Below are 12,952 nucleotides of genomic sequence, written 5' to 3' on the forward strand. Positions count from 1 at the left end.
GGTGCATGCCTGTGTGTTTGCAGAGGCCCAAAGAGGCATCATATACCATGGAAGTAGAGTTAGAGGTGATTACAGGATGCCTGGCTTATTATATAGGTTCTGGGATCTGGACTCAAGTTACCAGGCTTGGCGGCAAATGCCTTTAACTCTGGCCTGTCTTGTTGGCCCCCTTGTTACTGTTTTCAATGAAGAAACAAGGCACAGAGATGAAAATCATCGCCTGTCCTGAGGAACAGGAGAAGTAGTGTGCTCCTGGGCCCAGGCCTGTGGACTCTGTAGGGGAACTGAGTGGGGGTGGGAGTAGGGTGGGTGGTGGTGGTGGTGGTGGTGGGTGGTGAGTAGGTGGGGGGTATACTTCAATAACCAGTGACAAAAAGGCTGAGAACAAGCATTTGTCTAATCATGTTACTGATGGCCACCATGCATGAAAGCTAACCACCTGCCTCACCTTCCCCTCCCTTGCGGACAGCACACCCTGAGTAGGAAGGAGTAACAGAGGGAACAGTAACCCCCTCCCCTCCAGCGAGGGGTCCACATCTTAATCCTAAGGATCTGAGACCACGTTAAGTCACACAGCAAGAAGACTTTGCAGAAGGAATTAAGATTGTGAACTCGAAAACAGGGAGATTATCCTGGATTATCCGGAGGCCTGTGTTATCTCACACGAGGCTGTAAAAAGAGCCAAGGAGAGGGCCAGAGGAGGAGGAGGAGGAGAGACTCCAAGCTTGAGCTGGTCTTGAACTCTAGTTTTAACATTTTTTAAAATGTTTTATTTATTTTAACTTTAAGATTTAATTGTGTGGCTTTTTTTTTTTTTGACAGTCTCTATGTAGCCCAGGCTGCCCTGGCTGGAACTCTCTATGTAGCCCAGGCTGGTCTCAAACAGGCGTGAGTCACACCCGCTGCAGCCATGCTCTTAACCATGGAGCCATCTCTCCATCCCTCTTGAACTCTGATTTTGAGGAAGGAGGATGGGCCTCCTCAGCTGCCAGGAACAGCTGAGGAACTGAGGCCTCTGTCCTTCAAGGAAGTGAGTCTTGTCAACCATCTGAAATAGCAAGAAACTGATTCTCCTCTCGTGTCCCAGGAAGGCCAGATTTGCTGACCCACACCTTGACTCCAGCCTGATGAGGCCATGGTACTCAGTTACTGTAGCAGAAGAAATACAGAGGGCTGACCACCGCTCAGCTTAGCTCAGCTGAGAATCCTATGCAAGCCTTGATTCTTCCCCTAGAATTCATATACCAGAGGAGAGGAGATAGAAGGGGACTGGGCAGTGGGTACCAGGGCCAAGGATGCTAGAAGGGGATAATGGGTACCAGGGCCAAGGATGCTAGAAGGGGATAATGGGTACCAGGGCCAAGGATGCTAGAGGGGATAATGGGTACCAGGGCCAAGGATGCTAGAGGGGATAATGGGTACCAGGGCCAAGGATGCTAGAGGGGATAATGGGTACCAGGGCCAAGGATGCTAGAGGGGATAATGGGTACCAGGGCCAAGGATGCTAGAAGGGGATAATGGGTACCAGGGCCAAGGATGCTAGAAGGGGATAATGGGTACTAGGATCAAGGATGCTAGAAGGGGATAATGGGTACCAGGGCCAAGGATGCTAGAAGGAGCAAGTTCTAGTTGTCTGTAGTAAACAGGGTCCCAAATAACCTCATATATTTTATGAATAAATGGAAAACAGGAACTTGAAGGCTTCAAACCAAAGTAAGGTTAAGGGAAGGGAAGCGTGGCTTACCCTGCGGTATCACACCCTGCATTCATGTATTGAATCATCACTCTGTACCCTCTGCATAAGTACAATACAAATAATTGATCCTCCAGCACCTTACAAATGAGTGAAAGGGCAAACTTCACACACACACACACACACACACACACACACACACAACTTTGAATACCCTCGGGAGAGTGTGGTAAGCCCACGAGAACACAGTCCACGGACTGGGGCAGAAACCTTTGTGGAGGGTAAGACGGAGGAAAGCCGTGCCCCGAGGAGACAGGAGACGGCCTAGTTAATGCTGTGTTATCCCCACTCTGGCTGTCACACTACCCAGGAGAGCACTTAGCTGGGCTACACTGGACTAATGCAGTTTTAATGAGATGAATCTCCTTGACTCCTAGACCGTTTCAGATGGGTCTGTGATTGATGGGCTCCTGGAACGAGGCCACACCATCGAGTGTGACAGTCAGTCTTCATCAGATAGCCACTGATACCTGGTGACTGGAGGGCCACTCTGAAAAATTAAAGCCACTCAGAGTAGATGTTGATTTTTTTCACCAGCGTGTGCAGGGGAAGGAAATAGAAAACACGTAATTATTCTTAGTAAATTGACTTTACACAAAGTTGGCCGTGACAGTTTTGGAGATCACTAATGTTATGAGGGTTTTCTATGGCATCTTTAATAGGAATGTGTCAGCTGCTTAGGTGGTTCTAGTAGCCACATTAAAAAGAAAAAGAAGGGCTGGAGAGATGGCTCAGAGGTTAAGAGCACTGGCTGTTCTTCCAGAGGTCCTGAGTTCAATTCCCAGCAACCACATGGTGGCTCACAACCACCTGTAATGAGATCTGGTGCCCTCTTCTGGCCTGCTGGCATACTTGCTGTATACATAATAAATAAATAAATCTTTAAAAAAAGAAAGAAAGAAAAAGAAAACGAGATGGGCATGGGTGGGGTAGCACACGCCTTTAATCCCAGTTGAATGCTTTAAGTGGGGCTTGATGGGCCATACCAGTAGGAGCAGGAAGACAGTGGTGCTGAGAGCATCATAGATTATGACGGCCCAGCTCCAGAGGTTTCAGAGAAGAATATTAGTAAGGGGTGAAGAATGGAGCTGCTTTTTGTCCTTGTCCAAAAAGTCTGCCTGAGGCTGAATTGAAGAGTTTTTGGATAAATGGCATGGGCGGAGGAGATTTCAAAACAGCGTGGTTATTATTGGCCAGTTTTATGCAGATCTGTAATGAAAAAGAGCAAGCTGAACGAGGAAAAACACAAAATGTACAGTTTGAGGAGAAAAGGAGCACCAGGAGGTATAATGGAGCTAAGTCCAGTGCTCAAGGAGATAAAGTTTAAAGAAAAGCCTGATCCTAAATGGAGTAAAGGGAGTTGTGGCCTCAGAGCAAGACCCTACTCAGCTAAGTTTTCAACTTACGGAAAGGAATTAAGGAACAGTTTAAGGTCAGGTATGGTGGCAGATGCCTTTAGTCCTAGCATTTGTGAGGCAGAGGCTGGCTGATCTCTGAGTTCAAGGCCAGCCTGGGTTACAGAGTGAGTTCCAGAACAGCCAAGCTTAGGTAGTGAAGGTAACATTACTGAAAACAGAAAGCTGGTAGAAATGTATTTGAATGAGGGGGCCATGTTCCAGCCCCAATAAGCAGAAGAATTTGGCATCTTTGGCCATGTGGTTCTGGCTTTAGAGTCCAGGATAGAAGAAAGAGGTTGTGGAATCTTCCTCTGTGAGTGAGGAAGGCCACTGAGGCCAGGCATGTGTCAGGGGTATCCTTATGTAGAGGCCCAGAGAGGTCATTGTGTGAAGCTGGGTTTTATTGGTGACTCCAAGATGTTGGAGATGCCAGAGATGTGGGAAACCTGCCAAGAACAGGTGCTAACAGGGAGAGGAACCAGCCCAAGAGAGAGAAGTGTGTTGCAGTCAACAAAGCTGAAAGGAGTTGGAGATCTGAAGAGTGCTTTGACATTAGACCTGGAGATGCAGTTTGGAGTTTGTCCAGCTGGTTTTAGGTCTTGTTTTAGTCCAGTATTTCCTCATTATGCTCCTTTTCCTCCGTTGGAACAATGATGTCTATCCTGTGCTGTGATGTATTGTAAGTACGTGATCTGCTTTTCATTTGTATTTTATAGGGCATTACAGTTAAGGGATTGCCTTTAGTCTCAGAAGAGACTTTGAACTTAAGACGTTTAAACAATGTTGAGACCGTGATAGACTATGGGGACTTCTGAAGTTGGACTGAATGTATTTTTGCGTTATGACATGGCTACAAGTCTGTGGGTGCCAGGGAGTAGAATGTGGTGGTTTGAATGAGAATGACCCTCATAGGGCCTTATATTTGAATGCTTGGTTATTAAAGAGTGGCACAGCTGGACAGAATTAGGAGGTATATATATCTACATATCTATGTATATCTATCTGTGTGTGTGTGTGTGTGTGTGTGTGTGTGTGGTGTGTGTGTGTGTGTGTGTGTGTGGTGTGTGTGTGTGTGTGTGTATGAAGGGTCCAGATCCACCAGATGCAAACTCATGGACACAAGGTGCTTGAGATCCACAGACTCCACCTAAAATTTGGGTAATGCATACATTTTAGGATGTATAGACTAGTATAATGGTTGTAGATGTGTTTCCTTAAGTTAGTATTAAAAATGGTTGAAAAACTTGTGAAAACAGAACATGATGGCCTATGCTGGCACTCAACGCTTGGGAGGCTGAGGCAGGAGGACTTTGAGTTTAAGACAGCCTGACTTACATATGAGACTTTGTCTCAAAACAAAACTAAACACAAGGCCGAGTGGTGATGACACATGCCTTTAATCCCAGCACTCGGGAGGCAGAGCCAGGCGGATCTCTGTGAGTTTGAGGCCAGTCTGGTTTACAGAGTGCGATCCAGGACAGGCTCTAAACCTACACAGAGAAACCCTGTCTCAAAAAACAACAAACAAACAAACAAAAAACTAAGCAAAGCAATCTAAGAGAACAATCACAACAACCGTGAAGGTACAAAACCAGCATGAACTCAATGTGTGGGCAATGCAGGCATTTCAGTTCCTTCTGGTATGAGTGTAAAATGGTCAGACTCCTACAAGAGAAGAAAATCGGCAAAGTCTAAGAAAATTACACACCGTTTACCCTTTAACCCCACAACCTCACTTTTAGGGATTTACCCCAAGAACATTTCTAGAGGGCTTGGGAGTATAGCTCACTTCTAGAACACACGCTTCCTATGCAGCAGACCTATCCAATGACAGGGATGAACACATGCCCATGGTAACGTGGCAATATCATTTATGTGTTTGGAGACTATGGAGTTCTTAGCTCCTTTACACTCTGGCCACATGCTGATAGGAACTTAGCTGTTCCTGGTTTCAGTTCATCATGGTGAGCATGGCTGAGCATGACTTGGCAGAGTATGTAAATGGATGCTTCCTGTCCCGACTGCCCGGTCCCAAATAAACACACAGAGGCTTATATAAATTATAAATGCTTGGCCAATAGCTCAGGCTTATTACTAACTAGATCTTACATTTTAAGTTAACCCATATTCCTTATTTACTCTCTGCTATGTGGCAGTATCTTTATTAGCATGGCACAAACATTTCCTGCCCCCTCTGCATCTGGCTGGCGACTCCTGACTCCACCCTTCTCCTTCCCATCATTCTTAGTTTAGTCGCCCCATCTATACTTCCTGTCTGGATACTGGCCAATTAACGTTTTATGAAACTAATTCAAGTGACAAATCTTTACACTGTATGAGAGGATTATCCCACAACAAGAGTAGGTCTCAGCATGGCATCCAGGAAACAATGTAGGAAAAGGGAAAGACCCAGTGACTACTTCTTCCAACTGGGGTCCGCCTTTCACAGCTCCACCACCATCCCATATCTGTTTAGATGGCATCCATCAGTGGACTAAAGCACCGATTTCTCAGAGCCTTTGTGATGGCTCTCTGGGAATGCCCTTGCACACACTCCCACTGGTGGGCTTTATTAATCTGGGAGCTGTCTCTCAATTTAGTTGTGCTAATATGACAGATTAATTATCACACAGAGTGAATTTCTTACATATAATAGAGTACTAGGTAGCTTTTATAGAGTGATTTTTTTTTCCGGAGCTGAGGACCGAACCCAGGGCCTTGCGCTTGTTAGGCAAGCACTCTACCACTGAGCTAAATCCCCAACCCCTAGAGTGATTTTTTTTATAAAAGCAAAAAACCAAAGAGAGTATATAGTATGCTACCTTTTAGGTAAAAAATGTTTACTTTTCATAAAAAGATACATTGGACACACACATACAATAATAAGCTGGGTGGTGGTGTCACTCAGGAAGCAGAGGCAGGTGGATCTCTGAGTTTGAGGCCAGCCTGATCTACAGAGAGAGTTCCAGAACAGCCAGGATGACCCAGAGAAACCCTGTCTCTGGGAAGAAAGAAAGAAAGAAAGAAAGAAAGAAAGAAAGAAAGAAAGAAAGGAAGAAAGGAAAGATTGGCAACACACCACATTCACGGATTTAATGAGAACTGCAGGATGCAGTGTGCACTGTAGAGCCATATAACATTTAAGACAGAGAAGAAAGAAAAATAAAGTTGATGTAACCTCTGCATTAGTGTGTGAGCAAGTGACCAAAATCCAGGTAAATTCCATATTTAAGTATAAAAGAGTTTATTGGATCACTTGACTGGGAGACCAGTAACAAATCTAGAGTTTTGGGGTGTGTGTGGATCCCTAGGTGCAGACTCTGTCATTAGATTGGTTTCTTTAGCTGGAGACGCTCCATTGCTATACGGTCTTTCATACCTGAGCCATTGGAGTGTCTCTTTCCTGACAGCTTCCACAAGTGTCCCATGGAAGGTTCTCATTGGCCAAGTCTGGGCCACACCCTGGAGTGGGAATTAGGAGCTGCGGCTTTGTTGGAGTAGGTATGGCCTTGTTGGAGGAAGTGTGTCAGTGTGGAGGTGGGCTTTGAGGTCTCATATGTGCTCAAGCCACACTAGTGTCCTAAATCACTTCCTGTTGCCTGTGCAAGATGTAGAAAGAACTCTCAGCTACCTCTCCAGCACCATGTCTGCCTGCAAGTCGCCATGTCCCGCCATGATGATAATCAACTAAACCTCTGAAAATGTAAGCCACCCCAGTTAAATGTTTTTCCTTTATAAGAATTGCTGTGATCCACAATTGAGCCTGTATGATAATGAGTATTCAGAGACAGGTAATACCTGGGGGGTGCTCACCAACCTAAGACAGAGTGCCTGTGTGGCCTGGGCAGGTGTCTCCATGACGGGTAAGGTGACCCGCTGATGTCCCATGCAACCTAAGTCAGAAGCTCATTTATTAGTAAAAGGGGGACCTGTAGGGCCCTGGCCCCCATTTTTGGTAACTGTTGCCTTGCTTGCTGACCTTGACCTTGATATCCTCCCTATGCTAATTCCCTGCTGGGTTCCACCCTCTTGAATGCTTAAGGGAAGTTCCTTGTCTGTGTATCCTGCATAATGGGCGTTAACAGCTTAGATGCAAGATTGTAAAACATCAGTAGCAACTTCTGCCCTCCAGGGTTCTCCCATTGTGCTGTAAGCCTGTATTCAAGACCTCCTCCTTCAATAAAGGCATTCGGCATTAAAAAAAAAAAGAATTGCTGTGGTCATGGTGTCTCTTCACAGCAATGGAAACCCAAACTAAGACAGTAGCTGACATGTGGGTTCTGAGAACCCAACTCGAGTCCTCTCAAAGAGCAGATGGAGCTCTTAACTGCTCAATGTCTCTCCAGAGCCCCAGTTGTTTATTTGGTGACAGGTTCTGTGTAGCTGTATAGATCAGGTTGGCTTCAAACTCAGACATCTGCCTGCCTCTGCCTCCTGAGTGCTGGGGTTGAAGACCAGGGCCACCTCCCCTGGCCTATGGAGACAGACATAAAGTGGTTGTAAGCGGCTTAGTATGGGTGCTGGGAACATAACTTGGAGCTTCTGGAAGAGCAGCAAGTGCTCTTAACCATAGAGCCATCTCTCCAGACCTCAGGCTTTCATTTCTTTTTTCTTTTTCTTTTCTTTTCTTTTTTTTTTTCTTTTTTCTTTTTTTTCCGAGACAGGGTTTCTCTGTGTAGCTTTGCGTCTTTCCTGGAACTCACTTGGTAGCCCAGGCTGGCCTCGAACTCACAGAGATCCGCCTGGCTCTGCCTCCCAAGTGCTGGGATTAAAGGCGGGCGTCACCACTGCCCGGCGGGTTTTCATTTCTTAACAACCACAGCCACCTTGACATCCTGTCTCCCAGGCTCGCTTCTAATGTAAGCTAACTCATGGACTTGATGTATGCATCTCACCCGCCCACCAGCTACCTCTCTTTTTTTTTTTTCCACATCTTTCTGTGGGTCCTTTCTTCCTTTGTACTACGCATCATTGTCTCATTCTCTATAAATAGGAAAAATTCCAGTTTCTTTCTTTTGCTTGCTATTCTTCACAGGCTACTGACACCTCTTTTCCTTTACGGCCAAACTTCTTGAAGAATTGTTGCGGGGGCAGAGGAGTCCAGCCTGGTCTACAGAGTGAGTTCCAGGACAGCCAGGGCTACACAGAGAAAACCCTGTCTTGGAAAAACAAAACAAAAATGGTCTTCACATACTGCATCCAAACTCGGGGCAGATGAACACCAGGGCCTCAACGCCTTCTTGTCTTGAAGATTTTAATATCAGAATCATTCACATACATATACGAAAGCAGCAAGATACAAAATAGTTTTCCCCAAATGGACCTGATTATGCAAAAATATTTCTACAGAGGAAAAAAAAACAAAAACAAAACTGATAGGTAATATGTGAAAATTTTAATTTGCCTCTGGGTACCTTGATAACGATTTTCTTTTTTTTTATTTCTAATTTGCACAGTTGGAAAAAGAATAATTTACCTTTACATTAGCACACCCTGCTATGTAACTTTAAAATTCTCAACATGTGTTTTGAAAAAGGAGGCGGAAAACTACACAGTAACAGCTCAGCCTTTCCGGCTCGCCTCCGGTTGCCTTGGCAACAGCCAAAGCGCCGGGTCAACCACTCTTCCCAGGATGCCGCGCGCCATTCTACTTCCGGTTCTGGGGCTCGGGTTGACTCCTTCCGGAAGTGAATCCCGGTACGCCGCTTTAGGGGACCGGAGCGTGCGTGGCGGGGTCCTGCGCAGCGCTGGGGCGACTGAGTTCGTTCCCGACCTTCGGAGGCCTCGGCGATCGAGGGACGACGTTACACTTTCGCCCAGTTTTTGTTGACGCTGCATCAATGGATCGGATGTTAGTTACTAAGCAACCGCGAGGGGCGTGGAGTGGCGGCCCTGATCCCAGCGGGGCGGGGTTCGAGACCCGTCTAGACCGCGGTGTGACGTCTGGTCTCGGAAAATGCGAACACTCAATGGCAGAGCGCTTGCCTGGCGTGCGGGCCGCCCTCGGATCAATACTCAGTTTATTTTATTTTATTTTTTTTAAGGTTATTTTATGTGTATGAGTACACAGTAGTGCGTGCAGTGCCCGAGGAGGCCAGGCGAGGGCGTCAGATCCCCGGACAATTACAGACTGTTGTGAGCCACTGTGTGGATTTTGGGAATCGGACCTGGGTCCTCTGCAAGAGCAGCAAGTTCTCTTAACCACTGACCCATCTCCCTAGCCCGCCAATTAAAATAAAAGAAAAATAAAGTCCTTAATCAAAATCAGACCAAACCCCGACTCCCTAAAATAGAAGGATTATATGTAACTTCACTTAGTGTTCTGGAGTGGAGATACAGTTGCTGTACGCCATAAAAATGATTTTTGTCAATTATAAAACGGAATTAAATGTTAAAAAGTTAAAATGTCGGGCTGGAGAGATGGCTCAGAGGTTAAGAGCACTGACTGTTCTTCCTGAGGTTCTGAGTTCAACTCCCAGCATCCACATGGTGGCTCACAACCATCTGTAATGAGATCTGGTGCCCTCTTCTGGCCTGCAGGCATACATGCTGTATACATAATAAATAAATCTTAAAAAAGTTAAAATATTATTATTATTATTTTTCTTTTTTGTTTTTTTCCGGAGCTGAGGACCGAACCCAGGTCCTTGCGCTTGCCAAGCGCTCTATCACGGAGCTAAATCCCCAACCCTTATTATTTTTGCTTTAGAAAGATAAGTTTTTTGCTTCAGAAACTGAAAGCGAGCATAAGATAACACACCCCCCCCCCTCCCCCCGGGGGCCTGTCTGCATAGAGACAACCACTGTGATTGGCCACTTTGAAGGGAGTCTTCCTCTTTTTTTTTTTTTTTAATTTATTTTTATTTTATGTGTGTTGGTGTTTTGCCTGAGTATGTCTGTGTGAGGGTCCCCTGGAACTGTAGTTACAGACAGTTGTGAGCCACCATGTGGGTGCTGGGAATTGAACCCGGGTCCTCTGGAAGTACCCTGGAAGTAGCTAAGCAGTCTCTCCAGCCCGGAAGGGTGTCTTCTTTTTATGCAGTTAGTAAATAAAAATCTAGGACAGAATCAACTGTGCTATTTTACAATGTAAAACATATATTTAATTAAAAAAGACTACATAGTTGCACGTGTGTCTTTATACCTCTTCCTGTCCTTTTCACATACTTAATTAGTGCTGTAATGTAGACATGAAAAGTTTTAGAGAAAGGACCTGCTCTCTTTTCCTTTTTTTTTTTTTTTTTTTTTTTTGAGAGAGGGTCTCATGTAGCTCTGGCTGGCCTGGCACTTGGTATTGTTGACCAGGCTATCCACTCACAGAGAACCGCTGGTCCCGCTTCCCGAATTCTGGGATTACAGGTGTACACGCACACACAGAGAACCGTGAGTGTGCCGTGCGACACCATTCCTGGCCTCTTGCTCTGTGGCATTTTCTCCTTTTAGCTGGTTCGTATTTCCCCACTTCTCACAGAATACCTTTTCACTTCTCCCCTGCAGGGGAAGTGTATGGGAAGTTAGACACGCAGCACAGGAAAGCCCACTCTACCTCTTACAGTTAGTTTTTGTGATTATTAAGGTAACACTTGCTTATTGTAGGATGTTAAGGAGCTGGGGAGATGGCTCAGTGGTTAAGGACCGTGGCGCAAGCATGAGGACCTGAGTTTGAATCCTCGGAGTCCATCTAAAGCTGGGTGCGGTAGTGTGGACACCTGAGATTGTCCTTGGACCTCCACACGTGTGCTATGGTGCATGTGCACCCAGACTCTCAAATGTACACACACATACACACGTGTGCATACCCCCTCTTATCCATAGGATGAAAATTCAGGAGAGGGTAAATAGAAGAATCCAATACTTAGATGGCACTGATATTTTGGTGTAATTTTATTTTCTCTTTGTTACTTCAGAAGCAAGCACTGAGAAATGTTTTCTGGAATAGTATTGCAGCTATCTATCATCTATCTATCTCTCTGTCTGTCTATCTATCTATCTATCTATCTATCTATCTATCTATCTATCTATGTATTTAATATATGTGAGTGACCTGTCTTCAGGCACACCAGAAGAGGGAATCAGATCCCATTACAGATGGTCGTGAGCCACCATGTGGTTGCTGGGAACTGAACCCAGGTCCTCTGGAAGAACAGCCAGTGCTCTTAACTGCTGAGCCATCTCTCCAGCCCAACATTGCAGCTTTTAGTTTGCATTTTTGATTATTCATGTAGCTGAGTAATATTTCAAATAGTATTTCAGATCTTTTCTAGGTATGCCGGGTAGTTCTGTTGTCGACCCAACACAGCTAAAGTTGTCTGAGAAGAGAGAGCTCAGTTGAGGAAATGCCTCCATCAGGTTGGCCATAGGCGAGTCTGTGAGGTATTTTCTGTGATCAGTGATTGATGTGAGAGGGGCCAGCCCATCATGGGTGCTGCCACCCCTGGCTGGTGGTCCTGGGTTATCTAAGAAAGCAGGCTGAGGCCTGGGTATGGTGACACACCTTTAATCCCAGAACTGGGGAGGGAGAGGCGGAGGCAGGTGGATCTCTGTGAGTTCGAGACCAGCCTGGTGTACATAGAGAGTTCCTGGCCAGCCTGGTTGACATAGTGAGACTTTACGTAATGACGGACTATGACCTGAAAGGTGAAGTAACCCTTTCCTCCCCAAGTTGCTTTTTTGGTCAGTGTTTGACTACAGCAATAGACAAATAAACCAGGACACTAGCTTACAGTCTGTCCCAGGCCTTGCCACGTCTAGTTAGCTTTCTTCTAGCAGTCTAAACTAACTGAGCTGCATTTTAATGGCTTAGTTTCCACAGGTGTCTGATTCGCTTTTCTAACTAAACATTTTTTAAAAAAGATTTGTTTATGTTTTATGTGTATGGATGTTTTGTCTGCATGCATCTATGTGCACCACATGTGTGCCTGGTACCTAGAGAGGTCAGAAGAGGGTGTTGGATCCCCTGGAAGTGGAGTTACGGACATAAGCTACTGTGTGGGTGCTGGGAACCGAACCCAGGTTCTCCACAAGAGCAACAATTGCTCTCAACTGCTGAGCCATCTCTCCAGCCTCATTCTAACTCACTTGTTTCTTAAGATGTGGTCTCATGCATCCAGGCTGGCTTTCACCTTGCTGTGTAGCCATGGATGACTTTGAACCCCTGATCCTCCTGTCTCTACCTCCTGAGTACTGACATTACAAGCGCATTTTGCCATGTCTGTCTATGTGGTGCAGGGGACAGAACCCAGGACTTCACGCATATCAAGCAAGCACTCTCACAACCAAGTTACAGCTTCAGCCTTCTGCTGTAGCTGGATTAATTATTTAGTTTTGCTGCGCTCATTTCTATCTGCAAATTAGGGTGCATAATATTTTGTAAGGTTGTAATGAGGAGTGGAAATAATGTACATAAATGGAGCTCAGTAAAAGCAATCTAATTTTTGGGTTATAGCTTTATTAGTCTGTAAGTACAGGTGTTCATATTTGTATAATATTGCAAATGAGTGAATGCCCTCTGCTTTCCACTCAACTCATGTTTACTGAGCACCTGTGACATCTAAGTGCTGTTCATAATTCTTAAGGCCTTGTACGCCCATTTTTCTTGGATATTTTCCCTACAATTAAAAACATACGCTGTGGTTCAACTTCAGTAATTTTCTTATTCATCTTTGTTTTCTCAGACTCTACCATCCTGCCTGGCCTATGGTAGCAGGTGCTGAGTAAATAAATGTGTGAGCTGAGCTGAATAATTTAGTGGGGAAAGAAACACACACACACACACACACACACACACACACACACACACACA

Source organism: Peromyscus eremicus, chromosome 18 (genome assembly GCF_949786415.1).
Source record: "Peromyscus eremicus chromosome 18, PerEre_H2_v1, whole genome shotgun sequence".
NCBI classification, from domain to species: Eukaryota; Metazoa; Chordata; class Mammalia; order Rodentia; family Cricetidae; genus Peromyscus; species Peromyscus eremicus.